This window comes from Vanellus vanellus, assembly GCF_965231255.1.
Source record: "Vanellus vanellus genome assembly, chromosome: 3".
NCBI lineage: Eukaryota > Metazoa > Chordata > Aves > Charadriiformes > Charadriidae > Vanellus > Vanellus vanellus.
In genome coordinates this window covers 13,395,407-13,411,260 of record NC_138907.1, presented here as the reverse complement: position 1 = coordinate 13,411,260, position 15,854 = coordinate 13,395,407, and the positions used below count along the sequence as shown (strand labels likewise).

At 45.6% G+C, this 15,854-nt stretch overlaps 1 protein-coding gene and 1 long non-coding RNA gene across 2 annotated transcripts in view; both read left to right on the top strand.

The window, feature by feature from the left end:
• The window catches only part of LOC309670329, a 52,247-nt gene extending 39,354 nt beyond the window's left edge, over positions 1 to 12,893 (top strand). The window contains exons 2-3 of the long non-coding RNA XR_014268996.1: positions 4,478 to 4,532; positions 12,855 to 12,893. This is a non-coding gene — a long non-coding RNA (uncharacterized lncRNA). The remainder of the gene's footprint in view (positions 1 to 4,477; positions 4,533 to 12,854) is intronic.
• Positions 12,894 to 13,443: 550 nt separating this feature from the next.
• The window catches only part of CHGB (chromogranin B), a 33,509-nt gene continuing 31,098 nt past the window's right edge, over positions 13,444 to 15,854 (top strand). The window contains exon 1 of the mRNA XM_082481215.1: positions 13,444 to 13,886. The gene's annotated coding sequence lies outside the window, so the exon portion shown is untranslated. The remainder of the gene's footprint in view (positions 13,887 to 15,854) is intronic.

The following is a 15,854-nucleotide window of genomic DNA, read 5'->3' as shown; positions in this document are numbered from 1 at the left end:
AACTGTCATGCATGTCACTCTGCAAGGAGGTATAGAAGGTAGAATTTTTGTAAACTGATGTTGAAACTTAGGCTATTGATCTCCAATGAGAGCTGTCTGCTTATTCCTGTTCTTGCCAAAGGCATCAGCTGAGGACTGTCAGTCCTCTTGAGTACTGAAAACGTGTGACTGAATGAAAGACAAAGTATTTCATATATCAAGAAAGGATATTGCTTTGAATTTTGTTTTCTTTTTAATACTTGCAAATACAGCGGTATTGTCTTACTCAGTAATACTTTTAATCTAGACTTGCTTACTGTCATTGGCAGCAGCCATTACTGAATATTTTTGAATAAGAGGCAGTTTCCCTCTCTTTATTTCATCCCTATCCTCCAAAATGGGTGTCTGCAGCATACAATGTGCTGCCTGTTGGGCCCCATTCTTGCCTCTAGCAGAGGATTTGTTGAAGCCCCAAAGAATGGGATTTAATAACTCTTCCAGATTATTTTTTTTTGCTAGACTTGTTTGTGATCAGGAATTGTCATCCAGATAGATGTTTAAGTCTTCTTTTAATTTCAGCTCACAGCTTCATCAGTTCTGCATGACAACATCTGCAGAATGTCTAAAAGTACAGTATCTTTCCTTTGTGTGTCTTGCCAGAAACAGGAAGGATTTTTCCCTGCTCGTCTTTTACCTTAGAACTATGAAGAATATTGTCTCTCATTGGTCCCTCTTCATCTCTTGGAGAGGTCTCCTTGGATGACTCAGGTTCCCAAGGGACTTTCTCAACTCTTAGCTGAAGAGGTGGGCATAGCAAATCCTTTTCCAAATTCTGGAGTTAACTAGCTAGTAACCGAACCCAGGGGCTGAATAAAAATTCCTTCCTTCTCAGTTAATTAGGGTTCTTTGGGACATTCTTCTTATGTCAGAAAACTAACAGTTCATGAAGACCCGACTCTGTAGAGTCATCTGGAAGAGAATAGACAAGACTGGAATTTATAATTTTTAGGCAGGAAAAATGTATGAAGAGAAACAACTACCATTTTCTTTAGCTGTGCAATGTGAATAAAGTGAGAAAGCTCCTTCAGGCACCATAAAACACAAACCCCAGTTTTCTTTCATAAAATTCTTTAGAAATCTGAAGCAGTGAAAATCAGGCAGGCAGAATTGTTTCTCACTGATTTCAAGCACCAGACTTTTGCTTTTATTCTGAAATAGGATGAATTCAAAGACAAATATGATCTGGGGCTAAATTAGAGCCTTCCATGTATAAAAAAGCAACACTGCAAGTTACTGATTAAAAGATGGAAAAATCAATCTTTTTAATAAAAGGCTTCTGCCTGCTCACGGGAGGAAAGGGGTCAAACTTTACTCAAGTGGTATGAATCCTCCCTGTGGGCAGAGCGATGCTGTGGTCCTGATAAGTAAGGAACTTGACACGAGAGGATGATTCTTACTTTCACCTACAGAGGAGGCAGAGGCTTGGCTTGGGGATGCTCCTGTTGGATCCTGCCTGCCCAAGATGGAAAGCCCGTTGGGATGTTTTGCTGTGGCTAAGGAGAGGCTGGTCTAGCACAGCACTGCCGTGGCTGTGCACATGAACATCCATGGTGCTATTATTGCGGTCGCATCCCCGCGCTTTCCTAATGCCTAATTGGAAGCTGAGCAATTAGCTTAAGAAGCCTTGTCATAGTTTCTTTTTGGAAATCAGTGCTTTTAGTGTTACATAGACAAGGTGAGTCTGGCTGGCAGTTCCCAGGACTGTATATGTAAGAGGAAAGCAGCAGATAGTTGTAGTTTAATAAAGCCCCTTGATGCCCTCATCTGCTAGATAGTAACTTTAATTGGCAATTAATGTTTTCAGCTACATAAACGTTTTTTTTATTATTTATGTTCCAGAGAAAAGTTACTCTTGATAGTAGAATTTTTAACCTTAGATCTTAAGAAGCTATTTTTTTAAATCACAATTTGAGACAAATAGGATGCTATAGGGTTTCTTTGCTGGCTACAGAATCATGTAAATTAAACCACTCTAAATATACCTATTGGAAGAGTTCTTCACTTTGCTATTTCTATTTTTAGATTGGTGATGAGCTCCAAGGGAGGAACTTGCCTTGTAAAAATAAAATCTCAGTCCCCCCTGTTATGTTGCTGCCTGTCTCTTCAGAGATACCTGGGGTCTTTGAGAGATGAGAGATGTTCCTCTATGCTGTTGCACTTACCGCAGCTATTCACACACAGTTACATTCAATGCCTGTTGCTCTGGAGCCTGGCTGAGGCTATATCGTCAGCAGGCTCTTGGGGCACGGCCATAAGTGATGGTATTTATGACGCTGCCACTGCTTCTGCCCATACCTATTGCCCTGGACCATGGTGCTTGGTTGCTTAGGAACAGGTTTGTGAGAGGACAGCGGTGCCTTTCTCTTGGCTTTCAGCAAATAAGGAGTGTTAATTCGTAGGAGTTCATATTGTAGCTGACTTGCTCTGTGGTTTATTAAATCCGGTGTGTTTAACTAGTGTGTTCTCTGAAAGATTTCATTTAGCTGAGTTTTCCAGCTGTCTTAAAAGTATGGCGCAGCAGGCATCAGCTGTGAGCTGTCAGAGCAGGGCAGAGCTTAATACCAAGTGTGACACTTGGAAGAGCATCTAGGGGGATGAGCTATGCCTGCTTATTGCATTTCAAAAGCACTTTACCATTTGCAAGGCTTTTCATTTTTCTTGAATTTCAAACTCCTAAGGGAGTTAGACAGAAAGGGAAGGGTTTGAGCTTCCCCAGAATAACTGCTTACATCTTATCCCACATAAATTAAAGCTCCCCCCCCCCAACTTTTCACACCACAAATGTGTAGCAGGTAGAAAAAAAAAAAAAGGCAGGGAGCCTGACTCAATACTGGGCTATACCCAGTGCTATTCCTCCATCACTGCCTCCTTTTTCTATTCCATACCTCAAATTCCTCCAGCCTCTCCCTTCTTGCTGCCTTTCGCCCACCCTCCCATGCTCACCTCCTCCAGGTCTCCTGACGGAGCAGCCAGCATCAGCACAGCTCCCGGGCAGCTCCTCAAAGATCAGACACAGAATCACAGAGTGGTCAGGGTTGGAAGGGACCTCTGGAGATCATCTAGTCCAACCTCCCACCAGAGCAGGGTCACCTACAGCAAGTTGCACAGGATGGCATCCAGGCGGGTTTTGAATGTCTCCAGAGTGGGAGACTCTACAACCTCTCTGGGCAGCCTGTTCCAGTGCTCTGCCACACTCAAAGGGAAGAAGTTCCTCCTCATGTTAAGATGGAACTTCCTATGTTCAAGTTTGTGCCAGTTACCTCTTGTCCTATCACTGGTGCCCAGCAGTGCCCGCTGAAAAAAGACTGTTCCCATCCACCTGGCACTCCCTTTAAGTATTTGTAAGCATTAATAAGATCCCCCCTCAATCTTCTTTTCTCTAGACTAAAAAGACCCAATTCCCTCAGTCTTTCCTCATAAGAGAGATGTTCTAATCCCCTAATCATCTTTGTAGCCCTTTGCTGGACCCTCTCCAGCAGATCCCTGTTTTCTTGAACCGGAGAGCCCAGAACTGGACACAGTACTCCAGATGCGGCCTCACCGAGGCAGAGTAGAGGGGGAGGATGACCTCCCTCGGCCTGCTGGCCACACTCTTCTTGATGCACCCCAGGGTGCCATTTGCCTTCTTGGCCACCAGGGCACATTACTGGCTCATGGTCATCCTGTTGTCCACCAGGACTCCCAGGTCTCTTTCCACAGAGCTGCTCTCCAGCAGGTCAGCCCCCAACCTGTACTGCTGCATGGGGTTATTCCTCCCCAGGTGCAGTACCCTACACTTGCCCTTGTTGAATTTCATAAGGTTTCTCTCTGCCCAACTCTCTAGCCTGTCCAGGTCATGCTGTGAGGTGGCACAGCCTTCTGATGTGTCAGCCACTCCTCCCAGTTTTGTGTCATCAGCAAACTTGCCGATGCTACACTCTATCCCTTCATCCAGGCCATTGGTGAATATATTGAACAGGATTGGACTCAGTACTGACCCCTGAGGGACACCACTCGTTACTGACCTCCAACTAGACTCTGCACCACTAACCACAACCCTCTGAGTTGGTGGGTGCTCGGGGACTGCCTGGGCATTGCTCGCTGGGAGGTCAGACACTGCTTCCTTGGGTATCACTTGTTTTCTCAGCCTTTATTTTCCTCTTTCTTTCTTCTTTCTTTGTTTTCTTTCTCTTACCCTTTTTTTTTTTTAATCTGTCAGCCAGTTCTCAATCCACCGCACTGTCCATTCATCTTACCCACACTTCCTAAGCTTGCCTGTGAGGATGATGTGGGAGACAGTGTCGAAAGCCTTGCCAAAGTCAAGGTAGACAACATCCACTGCCCTCCCCTCATCCAACCATCCAGTCACACCATCATAGAAGGCTATCAGATTTGTCAGACATGACTTCCCCTTGGTGAATCCGTGTTGATTACTTCTGATGACCTTCTTTTCTTCCAGGTGCTTTGAGATGACAGCCAGAACAAGCTGTTCCATCATCTTTCCAGGGATGGAGGTGAGGCTGACCGGCCTGTAGTCTCCCAGGTCATCCTTTTTGCCCTTTTTGAAGACTGGAGTGACATTGGCTTTCCTCCAGTCCTCAGGCACCTCACCTGTTCTCCAGGACCTTTCAAAGATGATGGAGAGCGGCCCAGCAATGACCTCTGCCAGCTCCCTCAGCACTCGAGGGTGCATCCTGTCAGGCCCCATGGACTTGTGGATATCTAGTTTATCTAACTGATCTCTAACTTGTTCCTCATCAACCAAGGGAAAGTCTTGCTTCCTTCAGACTTTCTCTGTTACCCGCAAAGTCTGGGTCTCCCGAGGACTGGCCTGAACAGTGAAGACAGAAGCAAAGAAGGCATTCAGCAACTCTGTCTTCTCTGCATCATCTGTCACCACGGCACCTGTCTCATTCAACAGTGGGCCCACATTTTCCCTAGTTTTCCTTTTGTCTCCTATATACTTAAAGAAACCCTTCCTATTGGCCTTGACATCCTGCGCCAGGTTCGATTCCAAGGCTGCCTTGGCTTTCCTTGTTTCCTCCCTGCATACCCTGACAGCATTCTTATACTCTTCCCAAGCGGTCAGCCCCTTCTTCCACCTATTGTAAACTCCCTTCTTCCACCTGAGCTTTTTCAGAAGACCCCTACTCAGCCATGCAGGTCTCCTTCTTCCCTTGCCTGATTTCTTGCTCTTAGGGGGGCACCGATCGCAAGCTTGGAGGAAGTGGTGCTTAAATAGCAGCCAGCTCTCTTGAGGCCCCTTACCCTCTAGAGCCCTCTCCCATGGGATTTGTCCAAGCAATTCCTTGAAGCGATCAAAGTGAGCCCTCATGAAGTTTAAGGTTTCAACCCTACTTGGCATTTTATGTATACTGCACTTAATCCTGAATTCTATCTTCTCATGACCACTGCAGCCCAGTCTGCCCCCAACCTTAAAATCCTCCACCAGTCCCTCTTTGTTTGTCAGTACTAGCTCCAGTAGTACACCTCTCCTGCTGGGCTCCTCCGCCACCTGAGTCAAAAAGTTATCATCAGTGCACTGGAGGAACCTCCTGGACTGTACATGCCCAGCTGTGTGGCCTTCCCAGCAGATATCAGGGTAGTTGAAGTCCCCCATGAGAATCAAGGCCTGCGATTGTGAGGCGGTTCTCATCTGTCTGTAGAAGGCCTCATCAACTTCCCCATCCTGATCAGGTGGCCTGTAACAGACACCCACAGCAGTGTCTCTCTCTCCTCTTACCCTGCCACTTAATCCTTACCCACAAGCTCTCAACTTGCTCTTCGTCCGCCCCCAGGGACAGTTCGATACATTCCAGTTGCTCTCTCACATGAAGAGCGACTCCACCACCTTGCTGGCCTATCTTTCCTCAAGAGAACGTAGCCCTCCATGACACTGTTGCAGTTGTGTGAGCTATCCCACCAGGCCTCAGTAATTGCAATGAGATCGTGGTCCTGTGACCGCACGCACATCTCTAACTCCTCTCGTTTATTCCCCGTGCTGCGCGCATTAGTGTATAGGCATTTCAGAAAAGCCAATGAGTGTATAGTTTTTGCCCTAGAGGGGTGGTGGACCTTCTAATCCTCAAAAATACTAGCACTCTGCCCCACAAGTGCTGATCTACTACCTCCAGGCGCCTCTCTATCGAGCCCAGTTACATGCGCATCCCCCTACGAACCTAGTTTTAAAAGTCTCTCAATGAACCCTGCTAACTCTATTCCAAGAACCCTTTTCCCCCTGCAAGACAGGCTTTTCCCATCTGCTGCCAGCAGGCCTGGTGTTCTGTAAATCAGGCCGTGATCAAAGACCCCAAAACCCTGCCGGTAGCACCAAGTTCAGAGCCAGTCATTGACCTGCGGGCTCTTCCTGTTAACCCCCTCATCATTCACTGCAACAGGAGGGATAGAAGAAAACAAGACTTGGGCTCCCAATCCCTTAACCAGGGATCCCTTAACCAGACCCCTTAACACAGGGACATGCGCCTCTCCTGTGGGCTGGTGGATGAAGGATATAGCTGGTTATGTCATGGGTAAAGCAGCGTCTCACAGATACTGCCTTGTGAGCTATAGCCTGCTGCATATTATGGCATGAGAAGGTTGGTTTGTGTGTCAGCAAGGAGACAGCAAAGTAGTGAGGCTTATTATATTCTTATTTTCACTTTCAGTTCACAATTTAAATACCCACAAGGAACAAATTTTCTCTGCTTACAACACTCTTTTTGAACAATAATGTCATTGAAAAATTCCATTTTGCTTTTGCTTGAAATGCTGAACTGTTTCCCAAACAACGATGCAAGGAGAAAACAGCTGTTTTCTGCAAGGCAGAGATGTGTGCTGAGAAATTGTAAACTCTACCATAATTCTTCAGTACTGTACAAGAAAGGCTTTAGGATCTGTCATTTACTCAAAGTGATAGGTGTTTGTACAGCACCTAGCAGAATGATGCTTGTTTTTTTGATGCTATTCCAATTTAAATGTTAGTAACGGAAATCATACAATGCAAATGTATTCCTGTTCATGTAAAGGGATGTAATCAGCAGTTCACACGTGGGTTTTTAACTCTTGTAATCAATGGAAATTTTTATTAAAGCAAGTAAGGGCAATAGGATTTGGTCCCAAAATGTCTAGCTTTGCAATGCCTGAGCAGTCAGGTGTGTGATTACGGGCAGGCTAAGAGTCTGTGTGAGATTGGGATATAATAAGCTCTTGCCAAATTCTTCCTAAATTTCTTATTTCTTCCCAGAGCAGAGTGGAATTGTATTACCATGATGATACATGCACTCACACTGGAAATCAACCAAGTGGAAGTTAAAAGAAGATGGTTTTCTCTGCATTAGCTGTCTCAAGCGCTCAACACATGTAATTGTAAGGTGCATGGGCATGTAGGGAGTTCTGCTGCGACATGGGACTTGTTCTTGCCTCCTGTGCAGATAGATGCATGCCCCAACTGATATGATTTGGCACAAATTTTGCTGTCAGTCGGGAGCTCTTCTCAAGCCCAAGTAGTATTGCCTCTGCTTGAACTTTGCCATGCCATATTGACCTGTCTGATGGAGAGGCAAGACGGGATTTTCTAGGAGTGCTGAGAGGGCTGTAGCAGCTCTCAGGGATGGCATCTGTGTGCACTTGTCTTATCACTGAATAGCAACCACAGAATGAGGGACCCGTTCTTATTTGTGGATTATTGCTTTCACCCCAGGTACACCCTGGCAAGTTGATGGGAAAAGAGAAATAATACAGTCTGTGAGAACTTCTGAATGGCCCTTTGGTAATGGGTACCATTAACCAAAACAACTGTTAACCTGTGTCCTTCTTGTGTAACTCATCATTGCCTGTGGATGCTGAGAACGTGTAGACTTTAGCTGTAGCAAGTCACAGTGAGGAGAAGACTCACGTGGATAGAAGGAGCACACTGAGGTAGAGGTGGCAGTGTCCAGGGCAGGGGGGGAATTCAGGGAAAGAAGTGGCTGATTTTGTGACCGACAGAGGAGAGTCTTCTGTCTTCCTCTCTGAGGAAAAGTTTGGGAGCACCAATTAACTGTGATGTGCCAAGAGGCAGGATCTGTGATCTCTTGCAGATCTTGAACTTGGCATAAAATCCTGGTGGTGCCTCAGGGAAGACAGTATTTTAAGCTTGGACATGGGAGTCCATAGCTGGAGTTTGTGTCCCCAGCTCGAACACGTCTCCTGCTTCTTCAGCTCCTCTGAAAAAAAGCTGTGCTCAGTTATCCTCAGCCCCATCTACTCCCAGGGAGAGTAGGTAAAGTATTGGTGACTTTTGGGATAGTCTCACCCAAGGAAAGAGTTTCTCTCTCATCTAGCTGTCTCCGTTCCTTTTGTTTTTCCTTTCCACTGTTGTGTTGCTCAGCTCTCTGGTAATCTTTGTTCAGGGGTATTTGTTCAGACAAGCTGATCCTAATGGTCTCTTTGTGCATCACAGCCAGCAGGATGGCTGTAGCAGGAAGCAGGCACATGTTTTCTCAGTACACCATCTCAGAGTCGAGTACCTAAATAATCTCTACTACTCTGAGCTACTCTGGATAACAGTCCTATCATTGACTTTACAACATAGGGATGTGCTCTAGCATCATCTAACAAACGTCTGGGTGAACTTCAATTGCTGCTATGAAACATAGGGGCCATTTGTGTGTCTCCAGATTAATTTAGTTTTGTTCAAAAAAATAATTCACTTTCCTTGGTCTTACAGTTTTCTTGGTCCTTATTTAGGGTGGTAAAATAGGGGCACCCAGAGAAATTCCGCCCTTGCTCCAAGTTATCTACAGTATGTGGTCAATCAAATGGCTGAAAGGGGTCAAGTGCTTCAGCCCTTTAGAGATGGGGCTTGCTGCCCCCGTTAATGTGGCTGCTCCAATAGTGTCTAACACTTGAGAGCACCAGAGGAGCTCTGGGGTGGGTATGGCATTTTCATTCATTTTGGTGGGCTCGGACACCAGCTCCACCTGCGCCAGGGATGAGTCATTCCTGAGCCCTAGGGCAAATGATTCCTGCCCTAAAACAAGTGATATAATTGCCCTTTTCACAGAACTGCTGATGACAAAACACTGTGGTTTAGCTCTCCCGTACTTGGATCTACAGTATAAGTCTCACAGACCCTCATAATACGATGGACCTTTGTGTACTGGGCATGAGGGGAACCACAGGTCCTACACGCAGGGTTCCCTGGAGGCAGTTGAGCGGTGCAGGAGAGGGCAAGAGGCTTGGACAAATCCAGCTACAGATGTAACTAGACAATTAGCAGCTGCTGGCATCCAGCTAAGCCTCTGCAAGGGATAGACACAGAGATCACAGCAACACCAGCCCTAGTGAAGCACCAGCAGCTGCAGGGATCATTGCCCACCTGAACTGGGGAGGATTTCTTCCCCCAGAAAGTCAGTAGTGTAGGAGCTCCGCTGTTTGAGGGATGTCTTATTTTCCAGTCTGGCTGTATGTGCTTCAACACAGTTATACGGAGACTTGAATCGCTACGTGAGCTGCTTTTGTGAAGTGCAGATAACAATACTGCAGAGTTGTTGCATCAGTGAAAGTGGCCAAAGTCCAAAGCAGGATTTGGTTGTGTGCTTTGAGCGGTAGGGTTATGTGCTTGTGCCAGATGGAGGCTTTAAATTTTCATCAGCAGGTTCATAAACACAAAGAATATCCTTTTATCAGCCCCCAGGTCTTTTACTACTCAGCTGAAAATGCTGAACTTCAATTAGCAAGGAGTGGAGGCACAGATGAAATAGTATACATTCTTACTGATGCTTATCCATCATGTGAGAATGAAATCAAGACATGAGTAATGACCTGTTTCAGTTGTTGGGGCTTTTTTTTGTTTGGTGTTTTCTTTTTTTTTCCTCCCCTTTAACACCTGTTTGGTAGTATAAATGAGTGAAAAAGGCTAAAAATAGTTTGGACCAGATTGTCTAGTGATGAAACTCCATTACAGGTGAATGGAACGCGAGTTTTCAGCCCTGCTCATCTTTGCATTGACTTCTTTGGGTGTTGGGTCAAGCCAACACAAGGGTGTGTGACAGCTGTGGTGTTAAATTCGCCATGAAAGAATAAAGACTTTACAAAACTACATTTTTCTTGCTGCTGAGAGCTGGCCAGCAAGGTCTAAGCTTTGAAGCAATGCTGCTGTGTGCTCTCTGGGAATCCCAGCTTTCCTGAGGGGTGCAGGTGCATGGAGAGGGAAAGGGATTCATTAGTTTAATGCTGCCTTTGCCGTTAGCAGTGTGTTTGCTGACCTACATGGCGTGCTTGTGTGCTGTCTGTGTACCCCAGCTGAGAAGCTCTTTTTGGACCCTGCAGGCATCCAGCTAACTGGGCTCGTGCCCTGTGATTTATAAATCATTCAGGAGATCTGTGCATTACAACAGCAGTATCAGCTCTTTAGAGGGTATCGTGGAAGGACCTCTACCTCAACTGATATCTTTTAGGGAGGAAAAGGGTTGAGTGTATTTGCAAAGATCAGTCTCAGCACATAATTTGAGAAGGTATTGGGAAATGGTCAGGAAAGCTGAGGAAAGGTGCAACTTCATGGGATATAGATTGGTTCTGGGAATTCTGCGTCTAACTTCTCATGTCTTGCCTTAAGAAGGCTTTGCTGGAAAAGTAATCTACTAAGAAGATAGGGAGTACTATTGAAAAATAGAGATAATTGAATTTGAATCAGTAACTGAAAGACAGCTGTTCTCCCAATGATATAATTGAGTACTTTCTGACTAATCAAACCCCAAAATATACCCCTGAAACACTTACTGGTCACTTCTTTGGTGGATTGCACTTCAACAGAGGATGGCTGCTTTATAGGTCATGCTGGCTTAGAATAGAATAGAATGGAATGGAATGGAAAGGAACAGAATAGAATCATTTAAGTTGGAAAAGACCTTTAAGATCATCGAATCCAGCTGTAAACCTAACACTGTCAAGTCCACCACCAAACCATGTCTGTAAGTGCCACATCTACCCATCTTTTAAATATCTCCAGGGATGATTACTCAACCACTTCCCTGGGCAGCCTGTTCCAATGCTTGACAACCCTTTCGGTGAAGAAATTTTTCCTAATATCTAATCTAAGATTGTGGGAGAAGGGCAGAACACCATTACAGAGGTCTCCCCTGACACCATGAAACCAAGAGGATTTTGCTCTTCCCAGATCACGTAGGGTTGAGATTTGTAGCTGGAAGCAGCTGCTGCTCTTTTACAAAATCGGGCTGTGAGCTGTGCTTAAGAAGTAGCAAGGAGACAGCACGGCACAGGGGTTTGTGATTGCCACAGGCGTCTGAGCACAAGTGCCACTTGATTGAATTATCAGAGATGCATGAGGCTTCAGTTCTAACTTAACATAGGCACCAAGGCTGAGAGATTACAGAGGCAAAATGGACCTGTTCTCTTTGATTAGCTCTGATTTGCTACTTTGATGGCATATATCAATGTTAAAAGAAGGCCACTAAGCTTTTCTTTGTACTGCATTGGAAATGACACATAGCCAGAGGAGGAAAAGTTCTACATAAAATTGCAGAAATTGGAGATGAAGTGAATTGAAAAGAAATATCAAAGACAGAAAGTAGAGGGGGAGGAAGAAAGAGGCAATGTACAGTATGGCTGCACAGACATCTTAATTTCACTTTAATGAATCACTGACCACTCAGGAAGGGCAGGGTAGCCCTTTGTGTACTGGGAGGGGAAGAGCAGCCTTCTGCCACCACGCTGAGATTTCCTTTGAATGTGGTCTCTTACTGAAATGAAGGACTGCACTCTGCTTCATATTTCACAGAATTTGTAAGGACCAAGCTATTTTCTGACTCCCTGCATCCTGCTTATGTAACTTGCAGATGACGGCTGAGCAACCTCTGGCTGAGCCCTGGAAAATTTTCTTGCCGGTGACTCAGGTGCTTGGCAAACGGGCTGGCGCAGCAGGCTCGGTGATGAAATTGCAGTTAGAGGTACTCCCTGGGTACCAGAGCCAAATTTAAGGTCTCTTTATGGAGGTTCTTCCTACCTGAAGCTGTGTGTGGTTTGCTGATCATCCCGGTCACATCATTGCCAAGAGTCTCTGTGCTGATGCTGTATTAATTATGTACAAGTACAAAGCATCCCCCTTGATTGCATTGGAGTGGAAGAGAATTGTAGCCCCGACTGTTATCCAGAGATGTGGGTCAGCAAGGAAGGAGTAGAGCTAGGCAAGAATGACTCCTCAGCCTTTACATAAATGTTATCTATGAAAATTCCTGCAGGGTGTGGAGGAAAGGCTGGACAGCAAAAATGGGACTTCATGGGAAAGCACAGGGTCTCCTTTTGCAGTCCCCATTTCCAAACTCTATGCAGTCACCTTAACAGTGTTGGTTTGGGAGCTCTAGATCTGGCTGAAAGCTAAAGGACAGGACTGCACATTGTGCTGTAGGAGGAAAATTAAGAACTACAAAAAGGGAAGAGTTAGACCCGGGGATGAAGGGAGAAGAAGGAAACAGAGACAGAACTGCTTCAGCTGCAAACTAGACTTTGCTGTGGCTCAGTTGTTGTCTCCAGCAGCAGAGGATCCCATTTTCCACCTCTTTGGAAGCACGACTGAGAGGAGCTAAGAGGTGTGTACTACCAAGTAGGTGCCACTGCAGTAAGGTGAGGCTGGGAGAACTATGAGATCCCCAAATATAGCCCATCTGGTATGAATCTACGCAGCAAACCCCTCTGGCAGTCCAGCCAAATTTAAAGCAGTACTTAGCTCACTCCTGCGCAGAGCCTGTTTGCCAGGCTGCAGTGAGGGGGGACAAAAAAAGATTTTGCCACAGGGATGACCTGGTGACTAATGAGTTTCATTGATCTTGTGCTTACAGGAGAGAGCAGTCTACCCTCTGAAGTTCCTTCGAGCTTTTCTGCCAGAGGCTCTGAGAAAGATAACGTGAGATGTTATCCAAAAGCAGGGCTGTGTGAGCCCACTGAACCTAACGATGCTGCTTTCTCATGGATGTATGAACATGATAGTGCAGAAGATACCAGTGTCAGGAAATCTCTTGACGGCTTCTACAAAATGTATTGCAAAAAATGGCCAGACAGAACGGATCCCACCTACAAGGCTGCATCACAATGTCTGTCGCAGAAGATTTCAGAGCTAACAAACTGTGATGGAAAAAAATACACATTGCGTTGCCTGCAAATGGCTCAGGTGGTCTTGAACAGAGATGGCTGTAAGATCTTTCCAAACCACCCCACTACTGCTTGTTTTTCAAAGCCAGATGAGGGAGAAGATGTCTTGGAAGACAGAAAGAAAACACCTGGACTCTCAGATGATGTCCTGCAATTCCTCTTGAAACAAACAGGGACAGAACATAGCCCTGACGTGTCACATGAGAAGTGAGCAAGGTGCTAGTTTGGTGCTGTCATTGGAGCTTTGCTTTCACACCGAAAAGAAGTGACTTTCTTGGAGAGACACTGTTCCTCTTAGCACCACTGTCAACACCACGTATTCCATGGAGGGGTTCATTTGGAGCAGACCTTGCCACCTTGGTCTCTGCAGGGCAGCACCGCATAAGGAGCGTCTGTGAACTGCTTGGGATGTGTTGGCTAATCAGGATGGGTGATGGGTGATACAGTGTCTGTTGCTGGGACATCGAACTTGGTGATTTATTCCTACCAGGCTTTTAAATTTGACGTGGTCCAGCCCCCCATGTAGGCATAGATGTCCAAGTGCTGTTGACTGTAACAGACTGATTGAACGCGCTTGGCACTGTACGCCCCAGACCTAGGGAGGAAACTTAAGATTTTGTTCTGTACTTGACTGATACTGTAATGCCTGTGCCTCCACGGGGGTCCCTGATAGTTGTGTGTGTTTACCTACAGCGATCCCACAGATCATGATTGCAATGCGGGTGAGCTTTTTCGACCAAAGTGTGTGTGTGCATGAAAGAGAGAGGAAATACAGCTTCTGAGCAAATTATTTTTTTTTAATAGGGGGGATAAAAAAAGCGAAGGAAAAGCTTCATCACCTTAGTGGTGTTTCTAACACTTCAAATGCACCAGCTGAGCCAACTGGGGATTTTTTCCTATGTATATGAGCTGGTTTAAGAGCAACCTGAAATAGATTCATGAGTAAGGGCTCTGCAGAGGTGTTCATAGGGAAGCTGCAGAGTTGGTGCCAGCTGCCCTGGTAGCTGCCTGCTGTAAGATGCAGAGTATCTAGGAAAAGCAGATCTCCTAGCTCAGCATGCCCAAGACTGTGGGTCTCTTGGTTGACTTTGTAGGGACGACGCTGCTTTCTCCAGCTCTCTCCCTACCCATTAGCCCCTGCTGATTTCTGCTACCATGCAGTCTGAACCCAGAGCTTTCACAGAGGAAGCCAGTGCTCATTGCTTGAGTACACTCCTGTTATCTTTGTTGGCACTGCACCACACCTTGTGATTACTTTCCTGGTGTGCTGATGGATGAGGGAAAATGTTCTGTGAGATGTTTGAACGACGGAGATGGTTGCTCTCCCGTAGGAATCATCTGGCATTGGTTGGTTACAGCAAAGCTTTGCTTCTTCTAGCAAGCTCTGCTGCTCTTTATACCCAGAACTTTCTTGCTCTGGTTTTAGTTCGCAAGATCACCACTGGCTGCAGTGGGAACTGGCCCAATGCACTGGTTGGCCAGCTTGAGTTGTGGTGACTATCGCTTGCCCTATGACATTAAGAGGTGACCTGAAGGTCTAATTCCCAGCTCTTGGTTTTGGTCACTGCCACATGGGGAATTTAAAGTGTGCTGGGTCTGATGCATCGCTGTGAATTTGGCAGGCCTAATTCTCCTTTGCTTTGTGCTTGTGGAAACTGGGAGTGAATCCCAAGGAAAACAGCTACATGAGGGATGCAGGACTGGGCTCCCTCTGTCAACGCCTTGGTGGGAAAGGTGCTGCTGTCACTCAAGGCTGCAATTCAGGACCCTCTGCTCAGCATGTGGGCACCCTTTGAAGTGGTCACCAGGAGCAAGCAGAGCTTCCCATCCCTCTTGGGACAGATTTTCAGTCATTAAAGCTATACTTTACCGACTGCAGTTATTCTTACAAATGTCCTGTTCTTGAATGATACCTCAGGCTCTAAAAGAGGCACTTGGGTGGGAGAAGATGGTTACATGGTAGTCCTTACCAGGATTTCCAGGCCCACTGCTTTGATGTAGTTTTTGCTTTGTTTCACGGCTTGCCTGGGGGGCTTGCAAATCAAATGGAAAAATTCTGAGCTTTGGCTTCTCCAAACTTCTATTGTTAGATTTTCATTAAAATTTAGAATAAACCTAATTATTTTATGGCAGATTTTCATAGTTTAAGTGCTTACAGAAGCAGAGCAGAGCTCAGCTGGATAAATTAGTCTCCAAAATCCCATTTATTTTTAATGATAACAAAACAAGCTAAATGTTTAGGGGAGTTTGATAGTCTTGCCAGGTATCTGGTGTTTGGAGCTGAAACACAATAGAGTGTAGAATACGTGATCATTCCTACTGTGAAATGAACAGCTCCATTTCTGGAGAAACACTTAATTTTAGGAGGTGTTTCACTGGGATCTTATAGTTCAATCACTTTTATTAAATTAAACAAGACTGCAGCACAGAGAATAATACTCATCACTCCTTTTCCCACTCACTGCTAATTAATTTTTTAGAAACCTGTGCTGGAACCTGCTGTATGTATTTCCAAGTCTGCTGAAAGCCAAACCACTTGCATTACTCATTTCTTTGATAAACGTCTCTCCTCAGTTTCTTCAAGACACAAGGGGATGAATGCATCTCTTTCCTTTGCCAGGTGTTCCAAGCAAGACTCACCAATTGCTTCGAACAGGCTGTGCTTGAAAGAAGTACAGTCCTATTTGCCA